The following is a 19,220-nucleotide window of genomic DNA, read 5'->3' as shown; positions in this document are numbered from 1 at the left end:
TGCTTAATCTTTGAACTTGAAGCCACGCCTCGCTCGTTCCACACGTACCCCACCACATCGGCCGCGCGCAATGTTTTTGTTTGGAATAACCCCTCTAGTAATATATCTCGATGTTTAAACCTCTTAAACGTACATAAAATTATCCAACACTCCAATTTCAAATTCAAATTTCAAATAAAAAACACGCAACGGCATGCAAATATGCAAATTGCATCATAATATTTTTAAGTCCTATCCCCATCTCTTTCGTCTTTATTGACAAGCTGTCACTGATATTGAAACCGCCAGTTTCACGAGACCTCCCGCGCCCCTTCCGCTCGCTTCAAACCAGATTAATACGGGCGATTGTCACAGAATGTCAGAGCTCAACGTATACTGGTGTTAGCTTTGCTGCATCTGGGTAAAGCTTTCATACAAATCGGTCAAGGTCAAGCGCTCTCGCTGAATAAACGGAACTTAAATTAGATGCACGTATTAATTTTAAAAAGTAACGGTGTTCCTTAATTTGCAAAACATTTTAATAATTTTATCTTGTAAACAAATTTTATGGAATTGGTTTAATTTATACGACGTAGATAAACAATAATTAGAGCTAGTCTACGTTATAGGTATAGACTACAGAGCACTAGAGAACCAGAGTTTATTTATGGGGAGTTTAAAATACATTATTGATTTATTATTTATAAATAACCTAAATTCTAAATAAGCAGTATGACGTTAGTTTCAGGCATGCGCAGAGAGGCCTAACCTGTGCGGGCACTAAAACTTTAATTTTTAAATAAATCTAAATAGAATCATATAAACATTCAGACTGCAATCAATACAATTAGCACTATTTTCTTGTTCATGTAAAAATATAAATAAATGGCGTTATCTTAAAGAGAATAAATACCAAAGAAACTCAAGTTCAAAATAAACGCAGCATTGCACCAAAAACATTGATTAATGTTATGACTCTATGATACCAATAGGGGCTCTATGTTTAATACACTTCTTTGTAACCCATACATGGATCTGAACACTGAAAAACTGTAAAATCCCTTCAAATACAGTAAACACAAGAAAATCTCGATAAAATACTTACACGAAACACACAAAATGTTGCCACAAACAAAAATAAGTCACGTCACTGCAGAACACTGCACTATAATCGGTATGCACTTTTTTTACTGGATTTCTACCGGGCCTGAAAACACTGGGTCTATCTGACAGTTGTCATGTGCGGCCAATCGGCTCGCTTCGGCAGTTTCCGTGAACACTAGAGGCAGTGGCTACACGTAACTTTCGTGGGGTTCCGTTGAGAATCGCGATTCTGTGGTATTGATTTGCGCGCTCGGCGCCCGGCCGCCGGCCGCCGGTGGCGCCCCCTCGCGGCGTTAATGATACCTCATTGGTGTCTATTATTTAGCGAACTCTTCGTGAAATTAATGGAGGTTTTATTGATTTATTGCAAGCGAAGTTAATGATTGATTAGACTGCCCTTTTTCGTTAGGATCCATCAAGGGAGTCTTGTGTTTTCAGCGGGGTTTGCAAGTTTTATCAGAGCTGTCACCTTGTCAGTGTTGATAAAAAATGCGAAAGTGTTATTATTAGCGCGTACTCACTGAACTGCTTGATAAATTAGCGACCCGATGACCTGATTGGGTTAGCTGTGTGCTAATAAATGCTAAGCTAGCTAACCTAAATAACTTTAGGTCGGTTTTCCTGTATTATGCTTCCTAGTTCTTGTTTTATGAAACACAATATGATACCTGAAATCACGTTTGAATGCTACTATCAAAATCTTAATATATGTATATAAATCTCGTGACACAATGTTTGTCCTCAATGGACTTCTAAACCACTTAAGGGCTTGGTCTAGTAGTGCAAACAAATGCATCCTGTCATCCTATATGTAAATAATACAAATGTACTAAGGGAAAGTTGCTCCACTTAATTTTTAAAAATTAAATCATTCGTATAATTTAATATTCGTAATAAGTACCAAAAATGACAATTTGAAACAATTTTCGTGAAAATTACACCGGGTGATTTTTTTTTATCAGTACACAAAATTTGCGAATACTTTCTATTGATATCTTCAACTTCATGTTTATATAACTGATCAACTTTTACAAAGAAATTTGGACGAAATATAAAAAAAAATAAGCTTTCCATACAAAATGCATAACTCTATACATTTTTTTCGACCTAAGTTTCTTAGTGAAAGTTGTTCAGTTAAACTAATAAAACGGATAAACAAATTTTGTATATAATAAAAAAAATGTAATGTTTGTGTAAAAAAATTATAAAATAGAAAAATACGCAAATGAAAACAAAAGATATTTATTTCTGACTAGCTTCCGCCCGCGACTCCGTCCGCGCGGATGTCAGTCTTCGCGTCTTCTACAGATTTATTATATTATGTATAATATATAGATTTATATTGATAAACCTAATAAATCTTTTGCTAGCATTCTGATGCTTTATCGGTTGCACTGGATTTATCTCTTTTTTTTCAATCGCTTGAATGATGTAGGATGGGTCCTTGATGGGCATCGAATGCTGAAGTCTCGAATCAATCAATTCTGACAGTAGGCAATTTATGTAAAATCTTGATAATGGTCCATCATTTTATTTTGCCTAAACGTTACATACTTTTTTATATATTCTATTTTTAACGAATGATTCACTCCAGTCCAAACAGCAAATAAGCAGACTTCTGCTTCTGCAACGTTTAGTTGTCCCTGAATTTGGAAAAAATAGTCATGATTCTTATCTATGACAAAAGTGTTATTTTTTGCATTGTATTTCAAATATTAAATTTTTTTTAACCGCATCTTCCGCATTCATGTCTTTTGCCGGAATTAGACATTTAACTTCTACTAGTCCCATTTTCCCTTTTTGATATAGGAGTGTATAAAGTAAATTTTTTAGATATTTCTCGTTATACTTTTAAAAAGTTATTATTGTCATTTTGCTCATTAGGTAAAGTAATTTCGATATCAGTTTTAAGTTTTTTGATACCTGCAATAATAACGTCATAATCGCCTGCACATACTTATCGATTACACCCTGTATACAATCCACCATCCACATTCATAATGTTTTCCTGTCCTCCTCTCCTTTACGCTGTTCACCGATACATTTTAAATGAGTAAATCTGCTACCACTGAAGGATGTTTCATTGTGATCAGCAAATTTTCACCACTGTTGTCGATTATTTGTTTTTCATTTTTAATCAGCAATTGGGAATCATCAGTTTTGTTTTTTGCAGATTGGTGATGTACCCTAACAATACGTCGAAAAGGGAAAGCATCAACGAATTATCGTTTTCGTCCTCTTTTTTTATTCTTCGCGTCTCTGTTACTTCTGTTTGTTTAGTTCTCAACACCCACTGAATTTTCTATGTTATTGTGATCTTCCATTACATCTGAGTTTTGATGATGTGATGATAATCCATTCGTTTTAATATTGGTACTTAGAGTTGGTAGACTAAACTAGAAATGGCGGACTAAATTTGTCAGCGCGTCTGTAAGATCAGAATATAAAACCAACATCCTGTATTTAATGCCGCTACGTTGAAAATGACTAGAAGAAAAAATTAAAACACCTCGGATCAATCAATTTTGGAGTAAACAAATCATTTTCCCCGTATGGGGATTTCCCCGGATGAACTTGGGAAGTTCAATTTCTCAATACAAGTTTATATTATATTTCGTATTTCTCAAACGAAAAATAAACATTTTTGGAACTTCAAAAAAATTATATTATAAGAAAATTTATGAGCTTACTTTAGTTTTAAAGAAATATACATCCCTTTACTGACACCCCGTAAAATAAAGAAATTGTTGCCAATCACCTTTGCAATCTATTTGGTTTCATTAACTTTATGTTCGAAGATAATTTTTTTTCTAGTGTAGTACACGCGTATTTTTTTCGTTTATTTTCCATATCGAAATCAAATGTTTAAAAATACGAATATTTGCACAAAACTAAGATAAAAATAATCAATTAACAAAAATATTAAATTTAATGAAGTAGAGCAACTTTCACTTCGGTATGAAGGAAAATCGAGCGTAGAGCACACGTCAGAACGCTCCGGCCCAAGGAGCGCGACTAAAGAAATTCGCTAGGATTTTTCCTAATTATTTTAAATATTTTTTTAATATTTAAAGAATTATCAAAATTCTAAAAAAAATTTTTTTATAGGATTAATACTCATTGGTCTTCAACCAACTCGAATAAATTAATGGAAAAAATAACTTTTAGCAGTATTTATCAATAGATTTTGTAAGGCAAAAAATGGGAAATTTAATGAATTTATAACGCTCTAATTAAGAAAATCATAAGTTTTTCGGCAATTGTATTCAGCAGTTTTTAATAACGACTATATAAGGATAATAATGCGCTGATCAGATTGTGTAAATTGTAATCGGTTGCAACGTAGTGAGGGCACAAACTTAGCTCGAAATGTCTTTGGGGGAAAGAGACTTATCTTGAAGGCCTGATTAAGGTAACATAAAGTAACTTTATAAATGTGAAAAAATTCACGCGCATTGCGTATATAACACTAATTGATAAACAAGAAAAAAAAATTCAGTTTATCATTTCATTAGCCGGGAAAAAATTGTCAAATAACTTGTTGAAAACGCAATTTTGCTAGACTGCAGCCTTAACCGATTATAATAAAATTCGCACACCATGTGCAGTTCGATCCAACTTGAGAGATAAGATAGTTTAAACATGTAGGTACCACGGGCAAAGCCGGGGCGGACCGCTAGTATCTTATAAGTTCTTATTTTCGAATATTTGAAAGGACGCAAATGTGACGCAAATCCATTTATTTTTAGGGCCGATTTTTCAATCCTTGGTTAAAACTTACTCGTCGAATAATGTATAAAACTTCCATTTTAAAAACGTATTCTAATTGCCCCTATTTGACGGTTTACGTGACATTTTAATATTATCGTGTAATACTTTATTGGACGGATAAGTTTTATCCAAGCATTGAAAAATCTAATAAAAAATGTTTAAAGTTCTAACTTTATTTGTCACTCATAAAGCTCAAAATCTGTCTAAGTTTAGGATTAGAATATAGATGGCGCTGTTTAGAAGTATTTCTAAGTAGATGTGTACCTATGATTAATTATATTTTAATTGTTTTTATATTATTGCTCTACCGCTCTACATATTCTAATATTAAACTAATAAATAACTTTAAATAAAAACAAAGAATTAATTTGTTGATTTATAACACAAGAAAGGCTGAGAAGATTTCTGTCTTTTATTTAAATGGTATTCTTTCAATCAAGATTACCAGAATAACTGATTGAAATGAATACATTATATTAATTTTCAGATACAACTAGTTTTCCACCTGCGACTTCGTTCGTTTTATCCTAGAGAACCACACTAGAAAAAAAAAACTACACTTACTACTACTACTAAAAAAAACACACTAGAAACTTATACATATCTATTAAAATAAACCTTAAAATCCGTTGCGTAGCAGCAACAGTAACTTTGTTTGTTTGTACTATGTAGTGATAATGCTACTCACTCTTACTTATTTTACCGTGAGATTATAATCTGAAAATTAGCTTGATATAGTAATCACTTGCAAAAATGGGCGAAGAATCCTGAACTAATAAGAAAATTAAAATATATATCGCTAATTGTTTGACTATTAGTTTTGACATACCCTCTCAGGTCAAGGTGGAGGTCAATTGACTTTAGTCTTGTGTTATTATTATACTATTTTAATGAAAATGCACTTTCCTTGACGTAGCACATTTTAATTTTTCTTTTCATCATAGTTTTCATTGCCATTTTCATTTTCATTTCTCGAATCTTGTTCTTTAACTTTTCTACGTGTATCCGTTTTAATAATTGTTTCTTATTTCTAGCCCTTTTACCTTAAAAACGTATTTAATAGCTTTAAGTAATAGTAGGCTCCAATAACCTGTTTACACTATTAAATATATAACAAGTACCGTCAGCAACGACATTTCTTTTAACCCCAAAGCAAAGCCTGTATAATTAGCAGTACCGTCAGCAGATACTGTCCCCTTATTGATGAGCGGTGGCACTGGGCAGATTTTAATAGATTTAGGTACAAACTTGCTCCTATGACCTGGTTACACTATTATATAATAAGTACCGTCAGCAAAGACATTTCTTTTAACCCCAAAGCAGCGCCTGTATAATTAGCAGTACCGTCAGCAGATACTGTCCCCTTATTGATGAGCGGTGGTCGTGGGCAGATAGAGTGCACTTGTTTTTCACTGTCTGAGCGGCTAATTGTGCCATTTTTCATTCCCGTCCCTTCGTCAGAGGGCTAGAAAGCGTGTTCGGTAGTGACTACCTTGGTTAATAATTAGGGGTTAATATAAAATGCTATTTATACATATAATATAAAGTTACGTAAAAATATTTATTCTTAAACACCCGCACAAGTAAAAGATTAACTTAAAATAAAAAATAACATTATCAACGAACACTAATAATATTAATCATAATATTAATTACTGAAGCTAATGTTTCAATCCAACATAATATTTAAGAGTGCACAAAAAATTAAAAAATAGGATGTAAATGTAACTCCTTCTCCATTCACTGATAGGTAAGTACTATTTTTTTTTTCTACTAGAATTCTAAGAAATATGAGCATGTTCTACCAAAAAAATAAAAATGCATTTCTTTCCAGTGTGCTAATATGAACACAGTGTAGTGGGTGGACATCACGCCCGCGCTACGTAAAAATCACATCCATACTTCCTTTTAATAGCCGATGACATTCTCCGCTATTGTATACAGGAATGTTATACTTTGTATCTGATACTTTGTTTCTGATATACGTCACAGTTGATACGTTGATGGGTAAAAGGGTGTTTTTGAGATAGAAGTAAGAGTTTTATTAGTAATTGTTAGAAATTCGTAATATACTCGTAGGTAGCGATACATTTATTTTAACAAACATGAGCTGGCATAGGTCATCTGTTTATTTGTTATAGTTTTGATGTTTATGTCGCTATAAGATTATAGAAACTGTTAGATTATAATACTTTCAAAATTGCTGTGATTAGATGATTTATAATTTAACGCATTATTTCCATGTAAGTGAACAATATAATATCTATAATGTAAGGTTTTTGGTGAAATAAAAACATATTAACTTCTATTATTTCTTTATTCATAACACAATATAAATCAACACAAAAAATTGAACCAAAGATATGCATAACTACGTATAATATGTTCTACGGATAAATAACAATATAAAAACACAAAACAGTATAAGTAATATATAAACTTAATCTAATTTTTAATTAAAATAAAAAGCGGAATTGTAAATCAAAACGAGAACTAACCATATCGCATCTCTATTGCTAATTTGAATAATTATAATGCCTTTCAAATCCTACTAATAACCTGTCTGCCTGTGTGTCTGCCTTTCACAAAACATTATAATAATTTATAGATACAGAACAGAGAATCAGTTAAGCATTCGATATCAAAATCAACATCTAGGATTAAAAATGAGCTTAGATATGTACTTACATTTCATCGTATAGTTGTAATTTGACAAAAAATACAAACTGCCTACAAATTAACGCTTTATTTTCATTCGAAGTAATACATTAATTTATTATCAATCCAAACTACCACCTTCCGTGTTCCCCAACCAGTATGACCTTCAAAAGCCTTCATCCACCTCAAAAGCCTTCATCCACCTCAAAGCCGGCAATACGTTCGCAGTGAATTGTCATGGGCGGCGACCATCACCTACGGCTACCATCAAGTGGGTCGCCTGCTCCATCGCCGGGGTTGCAATAAAAAAAATGACTTACACATACTCGACCACTGCTCTAATAAGTGAAGGAAAATATCGCGTTAAAACTCTCTAAGAGCAAAAAGTTTGATGACTACAACCAAAAAATATACAAGGTAATGAAGATAATAAATTACAGTTTCATTATCGTGAAAAATTTTCATAATAATATACATAATTTCATACTATATCTCTAAGTAGCTAAATAACTTTCATCATAGCGCTACGCACTATAGCAAAAGTATAATAGCATTCCTTCACTTATTTCATTTATCATTGACCTCCTAAATATTGTTAATTTATTTAATTATAGGTACCTCCTATAATACATACTTATATTTTTAAAACGACACTTCAGACATTTATTTTGTCCACTTTTTAACCTATCGATTAGTTAGTAGTAGGTACGTTTTATGTGTATCATAAAATTTAATTCTAGCTTTAGAAATTATTTACAGTAATCATTCTTATACAGTTCCGACATAAATTTAAAACCCAATCTACATGATAATACTATTAAATATCAACAAAACGAACTAATATACGTAAGTATGGTATCTTTGGTCAAGTTCTATAAAAAAAAACAAATTTAAATTTGGAACAGTTCTAAACATAACGGCCAGCTCATTAAAAAATATACATTTTTATTTAATCACAACTGGTTTAAAATTATTCTTGATATATTTCTGGTACTCTATGGTTCTTCGAATTCAGAACTCATCAAATACGCGCGTATTATTAATTGAAAAAGTATCTTTTACGTTTTTTTTTCTAATTGACTCCATAATGCCAAAGGCCCGTTATTCATTATGCCACTTTTATAGTATTTTGAATTTTCTACCGCCTAAATAATTTCGCCATCAATAAAAACGTTCGTTATCTGTATTTTTAGAGTTATTTAGATCAAGTAGATTATTAATGAATACATAGTTCACGCATTACAAAACCGGTGGTAATATTTATTAAATACACGTGTATGTACCTATATTTGTTTTATATTATACTAGCTTTCCGCCCGCGGCTTCGCCCGGGTTTTCAAAGAAAAATCTGTTCCCGTAGGATTTCCGGGATAAAACCTATCCTATGTCCTTTCTCGGGTATCAAAATATCTCTATACCAAATTTCATGCAAATTGGTTCAGTAGTTAAGGCGTGATTGAGTAACAGACAGACAGACCGAGTTACTTTCGCATTTATAATATTAGTATGGATTAAACTGTAAAATTGTGCCTACTGTTTTATATATTTTAGCTATATCCATCTAATAAATGCTAACATATTTTATCTTTCTGTAATAAATACCTATTGTTTATAATTTATTGTCTTAACATGAAGGTTTTTCTTTTGTACTTAGAAGATAGTTAATAAATCAAATCATTAAATTAAGCACAACACAAAAAATATTTTTATTCACCATTTTACATAGTTGACAATAAATTTTATGGTATATAATAAATAAGGGAAAATGAACAAAATCACGAGTGTAATACGATAAATCACATAATGTTCATTACAATAATATCGTCCGTCAATTAAGACCAAACCCAACCACTTAGTAAATAAAACAAGATTAAGGCCTGGGGTACACTTTAATGTGATTAATTATAACTGAAATATGAAAGAACTAGCTTTCCGCCCACGGCTTCGCCCGCTTTGTCTAAAACATTAATAAATTATATACTAAAACCTTCCTCTTGAATCACTCTATCTATTAAAAAAAACCGCATCAAAATCCGATGCGTAGTTTTAAAGAGCATATATAGCATATATAGGGACAGAGAAAGCGACTTTGTTTTATACTATGTAGTGATGAAAGAATAATGCATAAATATGTAGGTTTTGTAAATAAAATTATAGAAAATCATTTTTATTCATCTATTTCGCGTCTAACTTTGATTTTTAAGCTATTGCATAGCTTCTATCGCGGACCTTGAGCGCGGGGACCGAATCCAGAAATTGCGTAACGAAAAACCTCACGCTCCCCACTCCGACGGGCGCGGAGGTGTGGCTTGAAGGCATAGCATGCAATAGCTTTACCGCGGCAGTCCCCGAGTGCCACACGTCTTTTTTAATTTTCGATTTTGACGATTGTTTCAATTGCGAATTGTGTCTATTTGAGTGTTTTATTTTTGCGTCGGCGCGGCGTCTGTGTTTCATTTTTGTTAAAAATTAATAAAACAAGTTAATAAAACGTTTTTTTTCCTCTATCTTACCTAAACTTAGAGCTTTTCATTATATTTTGCGCTTCACTTTAATTTCCTTTTGAATATTTTATTCAGAACTACAGGTTTCCTCTCCAAATCAGTTTTACCTAAATTTGAAATACATCTACTATTATTTCAGCGAAAGATTAAAAGACTTGTAGAGTAAAAATGTAGAGTACCTCAAGATTGGATAATACTTTTATCTTACAATTTTTGTAGCATATAAAATATAATTTAAATATGTACTACGTTTATTCATGTTTCTTCAACACTGTGTATTCCGACCTTAAGAATCTAGATGTCGTGATAAAAACACATTGGTTTAAGACAGCGAAGGCGCGGCGAAGGCCTATTGACCGCGGTTACTCGTAAACACTATCTTCTCTACAGTCGAAAATTCAAAAACACAACATGTACATTACTCCACCACTTCTAATCAAAACAAACGCTATCAAACATTGCACGCAATGTATATCGAATTCTTGGCTTGTCTGTAACGATTGCGCTGCACGAAATACACTGCCAAACTATATGAGGCATGTTTGGTAGCACGTTTGAAAGCCAGCAATGTATCCGAACAGGGAAATAGCATCAACTGTCCAGTGAATGTTGATGAGTGCGTACAAATCACGTTTCGCGCGAATCAATACTTGAACCCCCCTGTTTATTGCAGGGGTTAGTTGGGGAGGTATCGACCGGGCCCACCTGACCGTCACTAATCATAGCTCATCCCGACACCTCTCTACTCGAGTGTACTTGTACAGTCGAGTACACAAACACAAATGGATACGCTGCGCGATTGTATGTACTGAGCTTTATAGTTTCGAATGTGTGGTTACGCGTAGGTCGTTTGGTCTTTGAAGTTTGGTTTATTTTGCGATTAAAAATATTGCTATAAAGTAGCGAGGAAAGCTAATGGTACAAATTACTTGTAATTAAAATTGATTGAATCGACAATTAGTTCGACAATTTTTTCATTTTAAAATTAAATACGAATTAATTTCTATCAATTATAGATTACGTTCCTTGATATATCAGATTATTTATAGGTAGTTAAGTATGTTTTATGTATTGTAAACTTTCATGAAACGCTTTGTATCCCATTTCCAACCTGGATCAAAATTGACATCTTCTCAAAAAATAAATCTAATACTAACCTACGATGGATTTTCCTTATTTTTTCTTTGAATCTAGTACACTTTGCCACGAATTGGGTCATGCTACGACACCAATAGATAGACCGGAATAAATTGCAAGTTTTTTGTGTTTCAGCAAAGTGCATTTTGAGCTTATTTTGCCGAAGAGCAATAGTTGATTCAACTATAGAATTGTGTTCTTGAGTGACATGCTACGTATTTGCAATAATAGTGCTTATTGCTAATAGTGTTTAGGTTAAGTACAAATTATTTCGAAAAAATGGACGTATACTACTTCAGGCCTCCGTTGGACTTAGATGAAAAAGGTAAGACGTTATATCATATATTATGATGAAAATATGAAAATAAATTGATAATTGCTATATAGAACTCATATAGGTATAATGTACAAAAATCAACATCGTATCAATTTTAGATTATTTACTACGATACGAATTAAATACGCAATCACCATATTTATTTACATAACCAGAAACACAAACAACCTAGCTCTAACTATCCATATAAAACAATGCGATTGCCATTAAATCGAAAACAGGCACAATTTTGATAATTTGTGATTAGAGGTAATTGCAGGCATCGCAGGGTCACGCAGGGTAATTACATTTACGGGCCAATAATGAGAGTTGTGGCGTGCGTACTCGCGTAAGGGTAGGTTGGGGTTCCGTAGAGATGTAAGAAAAAACCACTGAAATCAAGAAGAAAAACATTATTGAAAGGAAGTAGCGTGGCTACAATTTAAGCTAGGATATGTCAAATAGCTTTATTCGTTTTCAGGGCATTATTTATTTATTATATTAAGTTTTTTTAAAGTATAAAATTCATTCACTGAAATCTGAAATTACCTTCTACGACATTCAACCAAAATTTCGGAGTAAAAAAGACGAGATAGATCATACGTAACTACCACTTCATCCTTCCACCTTTGATAACATTATACCTTGCTCACAAGTCACAACTAAAAACATCAACGCTACACAATTTTGTCCGTGTGTTTTGTCTTAAATTGTAGAGCTGAACGGGAAAGGATTTTCAGCCAACAATTGATTCACTGTTACTTCTAAATTTCAGACATAAAGACAGATATTATTCCTTCTAAAATTTATACATCAAGTGAGATAAGAAAACTAAGTTTTATAAACCTTATCTTTATCCTACAGAACCCACAAAACTCCATAGCACGCGTGTCGCGTGACGTTGCATTGCTTCGCGGCGTGGCTTTGCTCGCTTCCGCGTCTAAATTACAAGAACTTGCACGGCTTAATGCCTTATTTGGTTCCCAATTACGCGTACAGGAAGCTAAATTTATTACGAATTGTAACATAGTACGCATGATCGTAATTGCCTTTAAGGGAATGTATTCTACATCGTAGGTAATGGTAAATTACTCTAGTAATGTTCATGACTAATTACTATTTTCTTAAGATGCTATAGCTACTTGTATCACACAGCTATAGGTACTAATTTTATAAAGCTGAAGAGTTTGTTTGTTTTTTTGAACGCGCTAATCTCGGGGACTACTGGTCCGATTTGAAAAATTCCTTCGGTGTTAGATAGCCCTTTTATCGAGGAAGGCTAATAGGCTATATATTATCATCTCGCTAGACCAACAGGAGCGGAGCACTGCGGGTAAAACTGCGGAGCACAGCTAGTATAGTATGTAATCAAGATTGATGTAGTAGGTATTTTATCAGAATTCATACACACAGCAAGAGCAATTATAGTCCGTTTTCTTATGGGAAAAGGTATACATTTTTGAGTAAAGCAATGAAATTTGGTTCGAATGTTGTACTCGTCCACCTAAGCTCAAATCGCCTGGTAGCCAGTGTCTACTCCCCTGCAGAATGGAGGGAGGGGGGGTTATAGAACAGAGCGCCCGGCGCTCGGAAAAAAAACTCTGGCGGATTCATTTGGCCCTTTGAGTCGAGTTTGGTGTCGTTATCAGGTAACTAGATGATGCCCGATTCATTCCCCATACCAGTTTTTTAGGGTTCAGTAGCAAAATGTATTTGCTTATTTTTCGGGTCTATTAGCCGTCCCCTACGCTGCGCTGACGAACGTTCCTGTACTTTCTATAATTTATTTCACATTGAAAATGGTAAGATATATGTTACATGTTAATGTTTTTATAATCTGCATGAAATGGCCTTATAGACAGTATTTTTTTATAAACCAAGTTTGATACAAAAATATAAAAATATACTGGTTTGTTTGGATTTTGCCACTGCCAAAAGTTTATTATTTTAAAGATTGTGTCATATTTTGCTATGGAACCCTAAAAAACTGGTATGGGGAATGAATCAGGCATCATCTAGTTACCTGATAACGACACCAAACTCGACTCAAAGGGCCAAATGAATCCGCCAGAGTTTTTTTTCCGAGCGCCGGGCGCTCTGTTCTATAACCCCCCCTCCCTCCATTCTGCAGGGGAGTAGACACTGGCTACCAGGCGATTTGAGCTTAGGTGGACGAGTACAACATTCGAACCAAATTTCATTGCTTTACTCAAAAATGTATACCTTTCCATACAAGCATGCCCATAAGAAAACGGACTATTACATCTAATATATATTATAAAGGCGAAAGTTTGTAAGGATGTATGGATGTATGGATGTTTGTTACTCTTTCACGTAAAAACTGCTGAACTGATTACAATGAAATTTAGCACACATATAGAGGGTAACTTGGATTAACACATAGGATAGTTTTTATCCCGGAAATCCCACGGGAACGGGAACTATGCGGGTTTTCCTTTGCAAACGCGGGCGGAAATCTAGTGTCTAATATAGAGACTTTTTATCCAAGGACCAAAGTACTGTACTCATCTTTACCATTGTAGATTTTATAACCAATATGGTCCCTCCTCAATAAGTATAACATACTGAATGAAAATTTTCGCTTACTTATAAATTTCAGAATACTCTTCCACATTCGCAATTCATTCCTTACATAAGCAGATACTTACAATTACAATGGTCCAAACTCAATGCACAGGTGTACAAGTGTGTCCAACCCCCCCCCCCCCCTTCCCCTTGCCCCACTGCCCCCCGGCTATATTTAGCGCAGGAAGTCTCCGCTTCCACTAAAATGATCGGTGATGTAATGTCTTTTAGGGAAAAGGCTCTATTTGGAAATATTATCAGCATTGAAAAAGTAGGTATGAATTTTATCGAATGTGAAAAGGTGGGAAAATAAAGTGGATCATTTTTTGAATGTTGCAAAACTTACTATATGATTTTTTTCTAATGTTACTCACCTAAATATTAATGAGGATTTCAGAAAATAAATAAATAAGTACAGATTTCGGGTAAACGCTCTTTAACTCAGATAAAAAATTATCCTTGGATAGGTACCTATTTTTAAAGTTCAACCAACATAAAAACAGGAAAAATAAAACACTTGTTTATTTATTCCATCCATTTATTATACAAAAATACTAAGTATTAATACTTCTTTATATTTGATACTAGATTTCCGCCCGCGGCTTCGCTCGCGTTTTCAAAGGAAAACCCGCATAGTTCCTGTTCCCGTGGGATTTCCGGGATAAAACCTATCCTATGTGTTAATCCAAGTTACCCTCTATATGTGTGCTAAATTTCATTGTAATCGGTTCAGTAGTTTTTACGTGAAAGAGTAACAAACATCCATACATCCATACTTCCATACAAACTTTCGCCTTTATAATAGTATTAAGATTGGCAAAGTAAGTAAAGTTGCATTTCACAATTAATTACCACCCCCTCATCTCAAAGTACTTACTAGAAGTCCATTTGCCATTTAAAGCTCCCTACCCTGAAATATCTACCTTATTAGTGTGATTGAGTAAAAGTAAATCTTTAAGTAAAGTAGAATTTAAAACTTGTGCTTATAGAGTATCTAGCAGATGTATTGTAAATATCTTTCAGTTTTCGTATTTCTTAATGGAAAAGTGATGGCGTTCCTTGCAAGAATGAGCTTTTTTCGTCTTGGTCGATGCAACGCAGTACATGAACTCTCAGTTATAAATATGACTGAATCACAGATAAACTTAGATCATAATTACTTAATGATCTAAGCAGATATAAACACAATAAGTAACATTTATAATATAATACTATACTATTTATTAATAACTAGCTGTTCCGCGCGGTTTCACCCGCATTGCTCCGCTCCTGTTGGTCTTAGCGTGATGATACCTATATAGCCTTCTTCGGTAATAGGGCTATCTATCACCGAAAGAATTTTTCAAATCGGACCAGTAGTTCCTGAGATTAGCCTGTTCAAACAAACAAGCAAACAAACAAACTCTTCAGCTTTATAATATAAGTATAGATAATATTATAATACCATACTAGGAATGAACCAAGAAAACGCTACATTAGTAGTGTAGTATTAGTTATAAGTTATAACTTATACCTATGACTGATTTTAACCACAGTCGATAGCAATTGCATTATTTGTACCTATTTAATGAAAATATCAAAATACAAATTATAAAAACAAATTCATATTGTATTTTATTTGTTTAGTTGTTTACGTTCTCGTTTTGTAAACAAAGCGATTAATTGTGACCGTAGACGTAAAAATTTGCACAATATCCGGCCACCATTTTATGTCCGGGATAATAACTGTCAATCTTTATTAAAATACATAGATAATAAAGGCCACAGATTATGCAATATTAGCCCATAGATGATTAACTATTTTTTTATCTGTTGGGGTTCATGCCTTTTTTATCTGTTTATAAGGGATGGTTTTATTAATATTCAGATCTGTGTAAACAACGAATAAAGTATGAAACATTGGTGTTTATTAGTCAAAAGTAATTTACCGTTAGATGTAAATCAATTAAATATGAATGACCATAATAATTCCTTGAAAACTTAAAATACATAATAAAAGCTATTTTATTTACCTTACTTTAGTAAGGAAAGTTCTAATCTACCTGTCGAATACTAATATCTATTCCACTTAATAAAAACGCAATAAATCGCCCTCACCTTCAAAACACCGTACGCTAAAACGGCATAAAACCCTACCATTATCTATGGCATCGATAATATTTGCACCCTCACCCCCCTGGGGGGAGGGAGGGCGCAATTGTCGGAATCAAACCGCAACACAATAGGACCGTTCTAACACAAAATAGATCGACAGTGGCTATATTTGTGCTTCTTATACAATATACGTGTTTTTATACTTACATGTGAAGAGATTATCCTTTTGTAATACATAGTAGATTAAGGGCCGATTTTTCAATCCATGGTTAAGACTTATTCGCCCAATAAAGTATTACACGATAACATTAAAATGTCACCCGTAAACTGTCAAATACAGGAAAATAATACACTTCTGAAATGGTAGTTTAATATGTTATTCGACTAATAAATTTTAACCACGAATTGAAAAATCAGCCCTAAGGCTGGCCACATACCTACATCAGTTTTCCTGATTCGGAAAACGGATCAGGAAATCGTATCAGGAAAACTGATGTATGTGGCCGGCCTAAGTGCGGAAAATTATTCGCTTCCGCGTACTGGAAAAGACGAAGAATAACTTCATATCGATCATGAGAGTGTAATTAATCCAATGCATCCATCCAATATGCAATATGGCATAAATATCAAAAATCATATTATTGTCTGTTTTGAGACGTTTTTATGTTTTACACCCAACATAATTTTTTAAGGTCGATATTTTTGAACAAAAATTGTAAATGTTTAAATGTAAGTGCTGTAAAGGTTTCCTATAGATATTTTCTTTGGAGAATTTATAGAATATTTAATTATGCATTAGAATATTCTTAAAGTTGTTATTTTTGATCGAAATATCATCATAATTTGACGAAATGACCGATTGTGTTCAGTTTTTTGACCTTTTCAAAAAATGAAACCCTACCTATTATATTTCCTAAACAAATCTACTTCCTTGACCGAATACACAATATACAAGTATAAGAGAAATCCACAGCTGTTTATACAGTTTATGATTACTAAATAAAGGGAGAAGGGATGACCGCTAAGAGGGATGGGGTGGAAATCTCGCTTATTTTGCGTCGGGAAATATTTCAATATCTTATAGATATAGTGTATTGCAATTTGATTCTAAATAGTTGAATGTGTGACCATAAAATGAAGTCCAATTGAAGCACTATTTGAGACAAAAAAAGCTCTATATCTACAATAGTTATATTTGCAAAACGCATTTTTTTCGCAAGTACGACGTACCTACTTATGTACATTTCTAAATTTGGATAAATTAAACAAATAAATTGGAAATACGTATCTACCTACTACATTAATACATTTCATACCGTGAAAACTGAATGCACCTATGACTTAGGAAAATCTCTCTTCAATTCAACCAAAACATAGGTTAAATTTACCGCCCTACAACCTAACACTAACCCAGACCTAACTACAACCCTAAACTGGACACTTCTCAATCATCCCAACCAACAAAAACAAAAAAAAAACTCCCGCCAAAAAGTACATAGCACATAAATAAACGTTCGCGCACCAAACAGCGCATTACATTACAATACAACTATCATTACCCCACTATTGATTCCTAATCCGCACTTCCGCTTACGCAACCCTCCCCAGTTGCCCCAGTGGAGTCGCCCGCTTGACGAATGATCGGACGTAAAGCCTCTATTTTGTTACTCTGTGCCACGGCGGCTCTGTTTTCTTTAATCTGTGCTTGGGTGTGGGCTGTGGATTTATTTTTAGATTGCACTGTTTTTGGATATAGACTATAGAATTGTAATTGATGTGACATTAAAAGATAAATATAGCAGAAATGCGTTTTATTAATTTTCACTCAAAATAAAATCTGAATTTTGATTATTTATGAACTATTTTTTATGGCAGTCTCTATCTCTCTATCTACCTAACCATCTTCGTGCAAAAACACATTTATTTCTGCCGTTGTTTTATTATAACGACAACGGTTTTATCTGTTCTTAAAATCAGAATTAGGTACGTACTTAGGTTCAAATTAAACGAATTACCTACTTACCATATAAATCCTCTCTATATATATGTATAAACATCATTTTCATATAGGTAAGCAGTTACCGTTAAAACTAAACAGTAATCATTAAATTAGAATGTTATATTCCACATTAAAATATTTCAAATTTAAAACGTGTTTACAAGAAATGATAGCAACAAGTTATATCGAATATAAAACTCTCACAAATCACATACAAAATATAAGACGCAATAAATACAATATAGACGACGCACGTCGCATTTCTGAACGTCACCTATATAATAGGTGCGTCTACGAGTGTATGGTCACGCTACGATGTGAAACGTCACTAAATAATTAATGTAAGATGAATAAATGAAAAAAAAATATTGGAACAATTCTAAAAAATAATCAAAATATTTATTTACATGATAGCAAAATTAAATTAAATTAAATAATTTAGAAGAAATTGATATTCATTTATGAAATGGATAGAAAAATCATAAGATTAACACACTAATAAATTAATAATAATTGTCTCTCATTTATTATAAGTAGGTACCTATCGGGTCATCTACGAATAATTTTTACGTGAAAATCCCTTTGGCAATTTGCAGTATTTATTCAGTAAATGAAATGAGTATTTTTTTTAATTTACGCGGCTGTATCTACTGAATAATAATGCACAATGATGCATTGGGTATGTCGCACCATAAATAGTAGATAATAATTAGATATTTTATTCCTACTTGAAAGACAAACTCTAGATAGAGTGCATCTTACTCAATTCTTATGTTCATTTTCTAAAAAAATATGCAAAATTGAAAGAACTATCATTAAATCGTTTCCCATTTCGCAATTCAATAGAATTTTATTTCATTATCTCTACAAAGCGCTACAGAATGAGCGCGCATCGAGCAATCCATCGCATGCAAGCGTTGTATATCAATCGTAGACGTTCACAGTTCGCGTCATACAACGCAATCGATTTCTATGCAAGCGTGCGTCAGGGCTTTTTGCATAGCCGCGTCAAGTCTGACACCCTGCCGCCGCAAGCTTCCGTGCATGTGTCCGGCTCGCGGGGCGTGTGGGC

The sequence above is a fragment of the Colias eurytheme genome, chromosome 2, assembly GCF_061535395.1.
Source record: "Colias eurytheme isolate Ceu_HAF_F1 chromosome 2, ilColEury1 Martin Lab GWU primary, whole genome shotgun sequence".
NCBI lineage: Eukaryota > Metazoa > Arthropoda > Insecta > Lepidoptera > Pieridae > Colias > Colias eurytheme.
Note: the sequence above shows the minus strand (reverse complement) of the source record.